This window comes from Microcaecilia unicolor, chromosome 2, assembly GCF_901765095.1.
Source record: "Microcaecilia unicolor chromosome 2, aMicUni1.1, whole genome shotgun sequence".
NCBI classification, from domain to species: Eukaryota; Metazoa; Chordata; class Amphibia; order Gymnophiona; family Siphonopidae; genus Microcaecilia; species Microcaecilia unicolor.
In genome coordinates this window covers 283,352,075-283,366,264 of record NC_044032.1, presented here as the reverse complement: position 1 = coordinate 283,366,264, position 14,190 = coordinate 283,352,075, and the positions used below count along the sequence as shown (strand labels likewise).

The 14,190-nt window shown below is 42.5% G+C and overlaps 1 protein-coding gene across 1 annotated transcript in view; it reads left to right on the top strand.

Annotated features, from left to right (window-relative positions):
• Window positions 1-14,190, top strand: part of ADAMTSL1 (ADAMTS like 1) — a 550,999-nt gene that overhangs the window by 460,839 nt on the left and 75,970 nt on the right. The gene's annotated exons all lie outside the window — the stretch shown is intronic.

Genomic DNA, 14,190 nt, shown 5'->3' with positions numbered 1-14,190 from the left:
ATAGCGCTTAGGCAGCATACTGGCATATAAACACTTAAATGTGCACATACTACTATTACTTTTCATTTTTATAGCGCTAGTAGACGTACGCTGAGCTGTACACTGAACATGAGAGATTCCCTCCAGTGGTAATCTGATCAGTTGGGGCACTTTTTTGGGACTTGTTCGTGAAAAAAAAGGGTCCAAAAAAAAGTGACCCAAAATCGCGGTAAAAACGCCTTTTTTTCAATTATCAGCTAAAGACGCCCATCTCTCCTCGGCCGATAACCACGCCCCAGTTCCGCCTTCGTCACGCCTCCGACACGCCCCCATCCACTTTATTCGTTCCTGCGACGGAGTGCAGTTGAAGACGCCCAAAATCGGCTTTCGATTATACCGATTTGGGCGCCCGTGAGAGAAAGACGTCCATCTCCCGATTTAGGTCGGAATATGGGCGTTTTTCTCTTTTGGTTATAAGGTGGATAGTACCTTAGTGGCGATCACCAGTTTTGGTAGAACAAATACAAGGTGATATAGTAGTAGAGTAAAAGTTCATGTGTGACAGACACATTGGGGAATCATAAGGAGGAGGTTAAGTTATGTCCAGTATGAGCTTTGGTTTCGTTATGTTGCAGGGTTCAGGCATTTAAGTTGGATCGTTAGGGTATGCCTTTTTGAACAGGTTGGTTTTCAGTAATTTCCGGAAGCTTAGGTGGTCATATGTTGTTTTCACGACGGTCGGTAATGCGTTCCATAATTGTGGTAACCCATTGATAACCCATAATTTTGTCATCCAGTCCAATTAATTTAGAATGATAAATACATGCTTAAAGGCAAGTTTAACATTTGAAGTATAGCAACAAAGATTGGATGCTCTGGGGAGGAGGTTTGTTTGAACTTTATTCCAGTACATCATGGTTGGGGGACTATATTTTTTGTCCTCATTTCCCACAAGTCCCATATGGCATTGCTGTGTGTTCAGATGCCAGAGTTGGCTCATTTTTCCTCCTTGGCCTGTGAGTGGTGAGAATCATCTTGTTCTGTCTTCATTTTTGAGAACTTGCTTAACAGTAACAAGTGTAGCGCTGCTGCCCTCTATCAGAAGCCTCCCACATTGCTTCTTTCGGGTAGCAGCAGGAAAAAGCACAAAAGAGCCTCAAGAACTGGAGCAATGGTACAATCTTTAATGAAAAAGACCCGACACGGGCCGTGTTTCGGCACTCAACCGCACCTGCCTCAGGGGTCTAACAAAGAAATATAAATAATACATAGTAAACATAACATATATACATACAAGCAACATATATATTTAAATCATAAGAAGTATGTTAAAAAATATCCCAATTACAGACACATTTTTGTTAATAATTTGTTATTTTATTATAAAATTATTTCTAGAGTGTGATCATTAAATATCTATAGCTATTGTGCAAACCAAAAGCTAAAGGTATAGTAAAAAAGAAGAGATTCATGCAAGAACATGACCAAATGTGTACTTGAAAAAATACATTTTGAAATAAAATTGGATCTTTCTGCGTGTAAAAATTGTAAGCCACATTGAGCCAGCCAGCAGTGGGAAATTGTGGGGTATAAGTGCTGTAAAATAAAGAAATAAATTCACCAACCACCTGTATTCTAGAACCTTACTGATTTCTAAGAATAACAATACAGGGGTCAGTATTCAAAGCAGTTGAAATAGCCAGGAGAGGCTCCTAGCTGTTTAAATCGCTTGTGTGGGGCCATCCCAGGATAGTCAGTCACAGTTAACCAGATAGTGCCGCTGAATATCCCCTGTAACCACCTAGGTTGAAATTGGCTAGTTTGTGGGTGGTCCAGGGGCAGAATTAGGATGGAGCAGACACTTACTACTACTACTACTAACTAGCATTTCTAAAGCGCTACTAGGGTTACGCAGCGCTGTACAATTTAAACATAGAAGGACAGTCCCTGCTCAAAGAGCTTACAATCTAAAAGACAAGAGAACAATCTAAAGACAAGTGAACAATCTAGAGAACGAGTGAACAGTTAATCTGATAGGGTGGATAGATTAAAGGTTAAAGGTAAATTCTACAAATGGTACCTAAAAATCGGCACCAAACATTTTACACACTGAGCGGTATTTTATAAAGGGTACATGTCCTTTATAGAATAGCGCTTAGGTCATAAACTGTGCCTAACTAGATGCTAGCAATTATGCCTGCTAAAAGCAGATGAAAATGCCGGCACCTAAATTAAACGCAGTTTGGCTGAATTCTATATTTACAGCTGTAAACATTTGAAATGCCCCTGGAATGGCCCTAGCCATGCTCCCCAAATTTATTTTTGTGCAGATTGTTATAGAATACAATCTGTGCTTAAATCCTAATTAAGACCAATTAATGTCAATAGCTGATTGGCTTGTTAAGCAATTAAGATAAACAAATTGGTTATGCGTGCTAATTTGCACAGGCAACTTTAGTCGCTGTTTATAGAATCTGGAAGTTAGTGGCAGTTTTCAGTGGCATAAAGTCAGAAGAGCAAAACTGGTCTGAATATGGCCAGTGCCCAGTTTACTTCCAGATTGGCAGTCATGCCCAGATGGTCAATGCAGGGAGCCATGCATGCCCTGGCATTGAATATCTGGGATTAGTTGAGTGGAGGAGTAACCTAACGATTAGTGCAGCAAGCTTTGACCCTGGCAACCTGGGTTCAATTCCCCCTACAGCTCCTTGTGACTTTGGGTAAGTCACTTAACCCTACATTGTCCTAGGTACAAAATAAATCTTAGGTTGTGAGCACTCTAGGGACAGAGAAAGTAGCTGCATATAATATGTACAGTGCTGCATACATTTAGTAGCACTATAGAAATTATTAGTAGTGGTTCAGTCACAAATATCACAGATATTTTCTTGTCTTCCCTCACCAATTTGCTTAATTTCTTTGAAGGCATGAATAAACACGTGGATAAATTTGAGCCGACTGATGTAGTGTATCTAGATTTTCAGAAAGCTTTGACAAAGTCCCTTATGAGACATTCCTAAGAAAATAAAAAACCCATGACATAGCAGGCAATGTTCTGTTATGGATTAAGAATTGGTTATTGGATGGAAAACAGAGGGTAGGGTTAAAAGGCTGATTCTCAGTGGAGGAGGGTAATTAGTGGAGTGCCCCCAAAAGCTGTACTAGGACCAGTGCTATTTAACATATTTATAAATGATCTAGAAATGGGAATGATGAATGGTGTGATTAAATTTGCAGATGGAACAAAACTATTCAAAGTTGTTAAAATGCATGCGGACTGCAAAAAATTGCAGGAAGACCTTATCAAAGCGGAAGACTGGGCATTCAAATGGCAGATGAAATTGAATGTGGATAAATGCAAAGTGATGCACATTGGGAAGAATAATCTGAATCATAGTTACCTGATGCTACAGTCCAGCTTAGGAGTCAGCACTCAAGAAAAAGTTATAGGTGTTAACATAGAGAATACACCGAAATCTTTTGCCCAGTGTGCAGCAGCAGCCAAAAAAGCAAACAGAATGCTAGGAATTATTAGGAAATGAATAGAAAATAAGACAAAGAATATTGTAATTCCTTTGCACCGCTCCACGATGTGAGCTCACCTTGAATATTGCGTTCAGTTCTGGTTGCCATATCTCACAAAAGATACAGTGGAAGGTAGGAAGGAGGATCGGGACCGGGAGGCAGCTGGAACTCCTCTGGCGCTACTTGGAGGTTAAGTCGGCACAGGCTAATAGACAATACATATATAATAACATAATGTTATAATAACAATAACAGACATTAATTGGACAGAAACACCCTGGACCAACCACCACAAACTAAACTTATCAATACACTGGCGGAAGAAGGGACTACCACAAGCACAAGAACACACATCCTACATCACAAGAGGTCAAATAGACATGAAAATATTTTGGTAAATGATGTACAACAACAAATGGACAACTCAAACAGGCTCCATACACTACCTCACAGAGTGGGACAAAAGATGCAAAATAATATTAGATGAAATAGCACCCATACAAGCAAGAACCTCGCACAAACACAACGTGATACCATGGTTCAACGAAGAACTGAAAAAACTTAAAACACAATACAGGAAACATGAGCGAGCATGGTATAAAACAAAAAATGATACTACATACAACACTTGGAAACAAACACAAAGACAATACAAATACGCAATAAGATGAACCAAAAGATTATACTATAAAACCAAAATAGGGACAGATCACAAAGATACGAAAAAAACTATACCAACTCGTGAACAAACTCCTAGATACCAACATGGTCACTACAATGAACACACACATCCCACCCACAGAGAAACTCGCCAAATATTTTAACGAAAAAATCATAAACCTATGCAACACGCTACCTCAAGTCAATACTGACGTTGAAAACTTCCTCAACGAGCTGTACCCAACCCCTGGTGAATATCCGGCTGACTGAACGTAGTCAAACTTTACTCCCCTGACCGCCGAAACAGTTACCCAAGCGATCAAGAAGTTCTCCAACTCTCACTGCAAACTCAATACCTGTCCCAGCTACCTACTGAAATCCGACCCGGAATGCTTCATTACAGACCTCACATCTCACCTGAACTACATTCTACAACAAGGTCACTTCCCCAAGGAAAACAACAACATTCTACTCACCCCAATACCAAAAGACACCAAGAAAAAACAGATGACATCACCAACTACCGACCAGTAGCGTCCATCCCGCTGGCAGTCAAGCTGATGGAAAGCATGATAACCAGACATCTTACAGACTATATAACCAAATTCTTCATACTGCACGAATCACAGTCAGTATTTAACCCCCTCCATAGCAGTATTACTCACCCTTCTAGCCAAATTCAAACAAGAAATAGCAATAGGCAAAAGCATCCTCCTCCTCCAATTTGACATGTCGAGCGCGTTCGACATGATAAACCACAATATACTAATAAGGCTACTAGACAAGTTCGGGATTAGTGGAAATACACTCAGCTGGATCAAGGGCTTCCTAACCACAAGGACATATCAAGTAAAGTCAAACTCAAACATATCATCACCGTGGAAAGCAGACTGCGGAGTACCACAAGGATCACCGTTATCACCGACCCTCTTCAACTTAATGATGATCCCACTAGCCAAGTCCCTTTCCAACAATGGCCTTAACCCTTTCATCTACGCAGACAATGTCATAATTTACATTCCTTACAAAACCAATTTGACAGAAATCGCCAAGAAAATTGAGCTAAGTTTGAACATCATGGACTCATGGGCCAACGCATTTCAACTAAAAGTCAATAAAGAAAAAACACATTGTCTTGTCCTCTCATCCCACTACAACACGGACAACCTCACAAGCATCGACACCCCAGGTCATACCCTCCCTATTTCAGACAGCCTGAAAATCCTCGGCGTCATAATAGACCACAACCTTACACTGGAGAGCCAAGTAAAATCCACCACAAAGAAAATGTTCCACTCAGTGTGGAAGCTCAAACGCGTGAAACAATACTTCCTGAGGGATACCTTTCGCAACTTGATACAATCAATGGTAATAAGCCACCTTGACTACTGCAATGGAATCTATGCAGGATGCAGAGAACAAACCTTAAAGAAACTGCAGACTGCTCTAAACACGGCAGCCAGGCTCATATTTGGAAAAACGCGATTTGAAAGTGCAAAACCCCTCCGCGAAAAACTACACTGGCTCCCAATCAAAGAACGCATTGCCTTTAAAATCTGCACCATGGTCCACAAAATTCTCTATGGCGAAGCGCCTGGGTACATGACAGACTTAATCAACCTACCAACCAGAAATGCCTCTGATTCAACACAATCATATCTAAACCTACACTACCCAAGCTGTAAAGGTCTTAAATATAAATCTACCTATGCATCCAGCTTCTCCTATATAAGCACACAATTGTGGAACACACTACCAAAAACCTTAAAAGTGACCTACGACCATCTAAACTTCCGGAAAATACTAAAAACCACCCTATTCAAAAAAGCATACCCTCCTGAGCCAACCTAAAGAACTGACCTTGGCTACACAAGAAAACCGAAGCATGTATGAACACAACACTACTCTCCCACCTTACGACTATTACTGTGACTTTGCCATTTAAATTACATCTTATCACAACATCACATTGTATTTGGTCACACCGGAAACGGCAAACGACTTTCCGGTACTAAGTAAGCCACATTGAGCCTGCAAATAGGTGGGAAAATGTGGGATACAAATGTAACAAATAAATATTCAGACTGGTGCCTGGTTATCTCCGTAGCTAACGTTAGGAAAGCCTTTTTTGCTGTCATAACTTTCAATGCTTACTTAACCAATTAGCGGTATGAATACTGCCACTAACCAGTTAAGTACTGGTCGTGTCAGGCTGTACCCAAGCTGTGCCCATGAACTGCCCTGACACTAATCAGACCATGCGAGGGAGTTGGTGGTGATATTCAGTGGTACTGTCTTGGTTAAGTGCTGCTGAATGTCAGCACTTAGGTGGACACAAGCACTTTCAATGGGCAGGAGCCTCTCCTGCCCGGTTAAATCGCTTTGAATATTGGGTGATGATTCTTTCAGCAGGTATTGGAGCCAGAGACTGCGATTGGATGCCATTTTGTTTGTGTTTTTCTGATGTTGTAATTATATGTCTTCTTATTTTTGGATTGTAAGCTGTCTTGGTCTTCACTTTTGAAGGCTGCTTAAAGAAATTGTTGTAAATAACCCCACCTCTTGATATTCAGCCCACACTGTTCAGCATTTTTGACAGTGCTGACTAGCACAGGTAAAATTAGGTCTGGATGTTCAATTGTGGCCATTGGAAGTTATCTGGGTATGGCCAGTATTCAGCGCCCTTGCCTGGTAAACTGTCTTAGCAAGTTGTGCCTATGGCCACACCACCCAAAGTGAGATGTTATCAATGTGGGTTACCGTTAAGAAGTGTCATTTTACTGTTAACCCCAGTTATTAGTAATTAAGTCTTGTTGCAGAAAATGGTACTTATGCTAAAATAGCATGAGTTAGTGGCAGTAGTGTAGCTAGAAATGAATTTCTGGGTGGGCCCACACTTTCCTCTCAGACCCCCCCTCACCCATATTAAAAATTAATACCTTGGCTGTTGAGGATCCCCAAGCCCCACCAGATGAAGACTTCCTCCAACAGAACCTCCCCCTGCAGGCCATTTGAAAACTGATGAAGCTGGTGGTGTGCTCTCAGCCACCGTCAACAGCTCTCCCTCCCCCACCCACATGCGCAGGTACAAGTTCATGTTATGTACATGTATAACTGTCACTATTTCCTCATGTGGATACTTCTGAAATGTCCTCCTCAATTTATTAATATAGCAAATACTGTTCAGTGAGCTGAAGGGAATTCAGAAGTATGGCAGCAGTTAGTTTGAATTAAAAGGTGATTTCACTGCATGGTTTTAATTACAGTCATGCCAAGCTACTGTAATTTGGACTTGTTTTATTAAGAATGCCTGTTCTGAGGACTCAAATGTCAAGTGTCGCATAAGAATTCATTTTTTTCAGTTGCAGAGAGACTGAGTAATGGGGTCTCATAGTAACGTAGTAAATGACGGCAGATAAAGATTTGTACGGTCCATCCAGTCTGCCCAACAAGAAAAACTCATTTTACATGGTATGTGATACTTTATATGTATACCGAGTTTGATTTGTCCTTGCCTTTCTCAGGGCACAGTCCGTAGAAGTCTGCCCAGTACTGTTCTTGTACTAAGTTCTGAAGCTAACATCGAAGCCTCTTAAATTTACACTCCAGCCCATCCCTTATCTATTCAGTCACGATCAGGGCTGCCCAGCTCCTCTTTTGTTTCCAATTACCGGCGTCACCACCCAATCTCCGCTAAGATTCCACAGAACTATTCATTCTAAACAGGATTCCTTTGTGTTTATCCCACACATGTTTGAATTCCATTACCGTTTTCATCTCCACCACCTCCCGCGGGAGGGCATTCCACATATCCACCACCCTCTCCGTGAAAAAAAACTTCCTGACATTAATCCTGAGTCTGCCCCCCTTCAACCTCAATTCATGTCCTCTAGTTCTACCGCCTTCCCATCTCCGGAAAAGGTTAGTTTGTGGATTAATACCTTTCAAATATTTGAATGTCTCTTTCTCCTTTCCTCCAAGGTATACATGTTCAGGTCAGCAAGTCTCTCCTCGTACGGTTTGCAACGCAGAACTCATACCATTTTTGTGGCTTTTCTTTGCACCACTTCCAGTCTTTTTACATCTTTAGCAAGATACGACCTCCAAAACTGAGCACAATACTCCAAGTGGGGCCTCACCAATGACTTGTAGAGGGGCATCAACACCTCCTTTCTTCTGCTGGTTATGCCCCTCTTTACGCAGCCTAGCAGCCTTCTGGCCACGGTCGTCGCCTTGTCGCATTGTTTCTTCACCTTCATATCCTCTGACACCAACACCCCAAGGTCTCTCTCCTGCGTCGAGCTTACTAATCTTTCCCCTCCTATTTGGTATCTCTCTTTTGGGTTCTTCACCCCAAGTGCATCACTCTACACTTCTTGGCATTAAATTTTAACTAAATGATACCAACAATTCCACCAGTATATACTCCTATCTTGTGTTTCTTGTCTATATTTTTTTATTTTTTAATGTGCAATGCTCAGACCTTGCTAGTGTGCCATATACCATATGTTATGGAGTCGGCTAGCAGCATCAAACCATCATAGCACTTCAGGCCCCCCCTTCAAAAATTGCAGCACCAGATTCATGGCTGGCTGTGATGCTCAAGCCCCGCCAGTGAAAGAATATTTGTGGCCCGAACCCCCTCCCATGCTGCTCCGGCCACCAATGCTGGCACTTTTTGAACTGAGCATGTGTGGAAGTGCGAACGTTGAAGGTTGGATCATTCTGCCGGCTTTCTGCAGCATAGGTGTGGGCTCCAGCAGAGAATCTCTGGCTGGTGGGCCTTGAGCATCCCACCAGAAAAGGTATGGTCCCAATGCAACAGGATGTGCAAATAGCAAGATTTGTACATCTCCTACAGGGGCAATAGCAATTTTAGAAAGCCACTATTTACACATGTAAAATGGAACGGGAAGGCATTTTGGAATTAGTTCATACCTTTTTCAGTTGTAGCATAAGGCGAATTACGTTCAGGTACATTCGCAGAATGTAGAGATTTAAAGAGGGCATGGTGAGGGTATGGTTTGGGCATGGCTAAAAAAAGACACATTCTTCCCATTTTACAAAAATTCTTCATGGAATTTTTGCTGCTTCTTCGAGACACATGAAAGTGCCAGGTACAAGTTTAGACCTGGAGTTTAACAAAATGTCAGGTGCAAAACTATATCAACTCCCCCAGTCCTCCTCTCTGGGGCACACAACCACCCCACCCCCCAAATTCTCTGACATCAGCTAGAAGACCCCTGCCTGCAAACTCCCAACTCTCACTAGGGGTTTCCCTGGTGGCTTTGGGGGGTTGGTACTCCTGGATGCTCCTACCTGTCAGTGCCAAGGTTCAAAAAGGTACTGTTGATCCCCTTTCAGTAGTCTTGAGATAATACCACTAGGTGTCAAGCTGCCAAATAAGGGGTCACACCCTTATTTGGCAGTATGTCCCCTTGCAGAAGTACCACAAGAGTACTACTAGGAGAGTGGAGGCACCATTTTGTACCCTGGCAGTGATGGTGCAGGAACATCCAGAAAATATCCATATATGTGCTGGTGTCCTTGTAGGTAATTTACAAAAGGTTGTGCATTCAGTAGAGCCTTTTATGAAATACTGGAGGAATTGCAGACTTCATGACCTGGACATCGCAATTCCTAATTCTATGATCTATCTAAAATGGACCCTTCACATATTTCTCACCATCCAGCAAATGGAAACTCAAAAGGAAAATATCCCCAACACATTAGCGTAGTTTTAGTCAGAAGATGACTAGATATATTGTAAAATGTAGCACACTGTCCCTGTGCCAAACTTTCCCTAAATTTCTTTCTCTCACAGCCATGTTCTTATGATGTGTCATAAACTTAAAACTAAACTGGTAAGCAGTGGTGAAAATGCATAAGACTTAGGATAAAGCAGTCTGGTTGTCCCGGTTGCTCAAATAGACTTGTAGGTATAAATCTAAAGACACAAGCAGTAGTTTTTACTTAAACTAATTTAACACAGTTGTGGCTAGCTTTGGAGAGCCTTGCTGCCTTCATCGGATCAGGTTAATATGAGCTATGAAGGATGTCGGTCAAATATTCAACTACATTATGGTTTTGATTAAAACTGCAGAGTTTCAAAAGTAAAAGGGTTGCAGACGGTGATATATTTAGAGGGAATGAGAAAGACAGAGGCAGACAGTAGAATTAACAAATACAGAAATGTATGTGTGCATATACCTTTATAGCTATGGGAGGATTCTGTCTGATCGAAAACAAATCCCACCCCCCACCCCCACCCCCCATTCAATATTCAAAGCTATTTAACAGGCCAGACACGGCCGCTGACTGATTAAATAGCATATCGGCACCTAACCATGGATATTCAGCAAGAGATAACCAGTTATCTCCTGCTAAATATCTTTGGTTAACGACTAACTGCTAACCAGCTATATTGCGTGACATAGCCAGTTTGGCACGGATATTCAGCACTTAACCTTCTATATTTAGCAGTTAAAATAGGGCGCATAAGTAGCAGGTCCATCTTTAACCGCTAAAAAGATAATTGGCTAGCGCTGAATATTGCCTTAACTGATTAACTTAAGTGTTGGAGCATTTTAATTTCCACATCATTTTGAAATTCCCTTTTCTTATCCTGATTATAATGGTATTGATTCAGTGGTTTGGTCTAGAAATATACTTGCCTATGAGACTGTCACACCTGTAATGCTACCCTGTGTCAGTGGAGGTTAATTCTGTGTTTAATATCTCATCCATCTTACCAGTATAACATCCATCACATGTTCTGCATTTTATAATACATAATACATGAGCAGAACCTGCAGAGCATTCAAGAGGATCCTTGCCCTTTAAAAACAATTTTTAAATGACCACCCACACTCAGAAACGCTGGTTCTTGCATTAAATTCACCGTCAGCTACAAAGTTGGTTTGAGGACAAAGCTCATATTCTGAAAAAGAATAGCTAGGAATCCATTGATATCTAGAGATAAGTTAGGTTTCAAACCACAGCAATTTTATCCAAAAAGACACGATGGGTCAATATTCAGCCAACAGTGGTCAACTTTTTTTTTTTTTGAACACTGACCATTGCCAGCTACATTAGCCCTGAATATTCAGTGCCAGGCCATACATAGCCATCGGTACTGAATATCTGGGCCTAATTATTCCTGTGGTGGCCACCGGGGTTTATGTGCTGCCTCCTCTTGAAAATGGTTGCAACGACTTCTAGTGGCAGCCCTGTGGTACTTCAAGTGCCACGGTACCTGAAGTACTCACGCTACTTGAAACATGGCCTGTGTTATTTGCTCCCTAATATGATTTAAAGGACACTAAATCACAAAAGAGAGGGTAATACAGCATACAAGCATACAATATAGACAAGAAAAAGCAACACTGGGCCTTCAAGAAAGAGACAATGGCAGTCCTTTATTGTGAAAAAGACCCGACACGGGCAGTTTTCACACAGACAGCATCTGTTAGGATTGAACAAATGCTCACTGGTGGCTGGCAATTTACTCAGACTGTCTGAACATTCCTGCTCATATATTGTGAAGACACACTGTGACCCCTGAGGCAGGCGCTTGTGCGCCGAAACACGGCTCGTGTCGGGCCTTTTTCACAATAAAGGACTGCCATTGTCTCTTTCTTGAAGGCCCAGTGTTGCTTTTTCTTGTCTTTAAAGGACACTAACACAGGTTTTCTTGCCCTAATCCAACGTTATTTAAGTCACTGCAGGGAACATAGTGATGAAATGCAAAACTTGGAAATGCATGTAAAGCAACTCATTGTGTAAGTCATATACCATGGCTTGTGGTGTGCAACTGATGCACACTGCAAGTGGTGCTATAGCCAGTAACCCCAAATAAAAGCTTGGGTTATTGTCACTGTTTCCTCTAAGCTGAGTGAAAGTCCTCTAACTGCATTGCTGTCAGTGTAGTGGGGAGGGGGGGAGTGCTTTAATATTGTATTTTCAGTCGCTAGGGACAGGCAGGTTCCATGGAGTCCTGCAGAGCTTGCCTGTCCCTCATTATTGAAAATGCCATACTGAAACGGCAACCCACCCACTGGTAGGACTGTAGGTGGAGGACCCCCACTGAGCTTAGAGGGGAACAGTGGTTATTTTACTGTCCTAGTAGCATCTTAAAAGGGCTGGCAGTCAGATGTAATGTGAGTGGCCACTGTGCTCCCCCCAAACACACCTCCCCCATTTATTTATTTATTTATTTATTTGTGACATTTATATCCCACATTATCCCAAACAAGTTTGAGTTCAATGCGTCTTACAATAAACAGTATAGGATACATAACAAAGAATAATGCATAAGAAAGTAATTTGTTGTAAGAATCCAATTTTACAATACAGTACTAGGATAGCTATGGATGTTTAACATACAGAAAATCTATTATGAATGAGAAATTGTACATGAAACATTGAGCCCCTCAGCCAAGTTTCCTTCCTCCATTCACGGCTCCCCATTACGTGCTTCCAGTCAAGCCATCACCCCCTCGCCCCATGAAGGCCTCTGACCCTTTCAGAGTCCCAGCCCAAGCACCTTTCCCTAGCCATAAGCTTCTATCCCAAATGATGCCACCCTTTGAAACAATTCCCCCCACCCACCCATAGGACCCCTCCCAGGGCTAACCGTACATAATCCCTGGGGGTCTAGTGGGGGGGGGGGGGGTCCATGGTACTAGATGTAGGGATCATATTTCTTTATACAGAATTATGACCCCGAGTGATAGTACTGTAAGACTATTGATAGGGGTCTACAGCATCATTTTAAATTCCATCATTGGTGAGGGCAGGAGTGAATGGGGATTGCTCCCACCTGGACCCCCACTAGACCCCCAGGGATTATGCAAGGTAGGCCTTGGCTGGATGGGTACGTGGGTGAGGGGAACTGGTTTGAAAGGGAAGGCACTCATGGGGGATGGTTATGGTTGGGGAATGGTGCCTGGGAGGGGCCTTCATTTGAGGGGCTTGTTTGGGGAGCTTAATTGAGGAGGCTTTTATGGGGGCACATGATGGGGAGCCTTGAATGGGGGAAAGGAACTTGACTGGGGGGGGTGTGGTTGGAGGGGGCGCTGTGTCTACTTACATTACATCTGACCGCCAGCCTAGAGAATGACACGGGACAATGTTTGTCCAGGTACCCACAGGCCCTGTCACCGTCCCCGCCCTGTCCCCTCAGGCTCTGTTCCCATCCTCAATCCATCCCCACAGGCTCTGATCTCATCTGCAGAAGCCTCAAACACTTATGATTTTATATTTAAATCTTTTTATTAAAGTATAAAAAGGATCAATGTTCTTTGCAACTGTTGTTTATAAATCACAAATAGGAAACAAAATTATCAACGAGCAACTATAATAACCTCCCCACCACCACTATCCTCTACACTTCTAGCCCCAACAATATCTGACTTCTACTACTCCAAGGAACTGTAATCCACCCTGTTAAAATGTCCAGGGGTACAAAATACAACCCGCTCTGTATGCCCTAGCGGGGGAGAAATATGCCCTACGAAGCACTGTTAAGATTTTTTAATCTGTGGATGAATAATAAGTCATCAACAATCTCAGGATTCAGTCTAGCTCTTCTGTCTTCCACAGTCCTTCCTGCAATAGAAAATGTCTTCTCAGAAGATGTGCTGGTATCAGGAATGCACAGGATCCCCCGTGCAAATGTTGCCAGTTGTGACTAGCACTTTTGCTTGTTTGTCCAAAAAATGGAAACATCATCATCTGCATCACTAGAACGTAAATAACTGCCCCCATTCATTAACAGCGTTGAAATAGAGAATGACATGGGGACAAAGTATTACCTTTTCCCTTTGGGCTCTGTCCCCCGTCCCTACCCCATCTCCGCCCCATCCCCTCAGGCTCTGCCCTCACTCTGGCCTTGTCCATGCGGTTACCGCTGGTTTCTGTCCCAGTGTCATTCTCTACACCAGCCTCTTTAAGATGCAGTCCAGCAGCATCGAACTGCAGCTTGGCAGCTCGATGCTGCTTGGACTGTGGCATAACGCTGCTTGC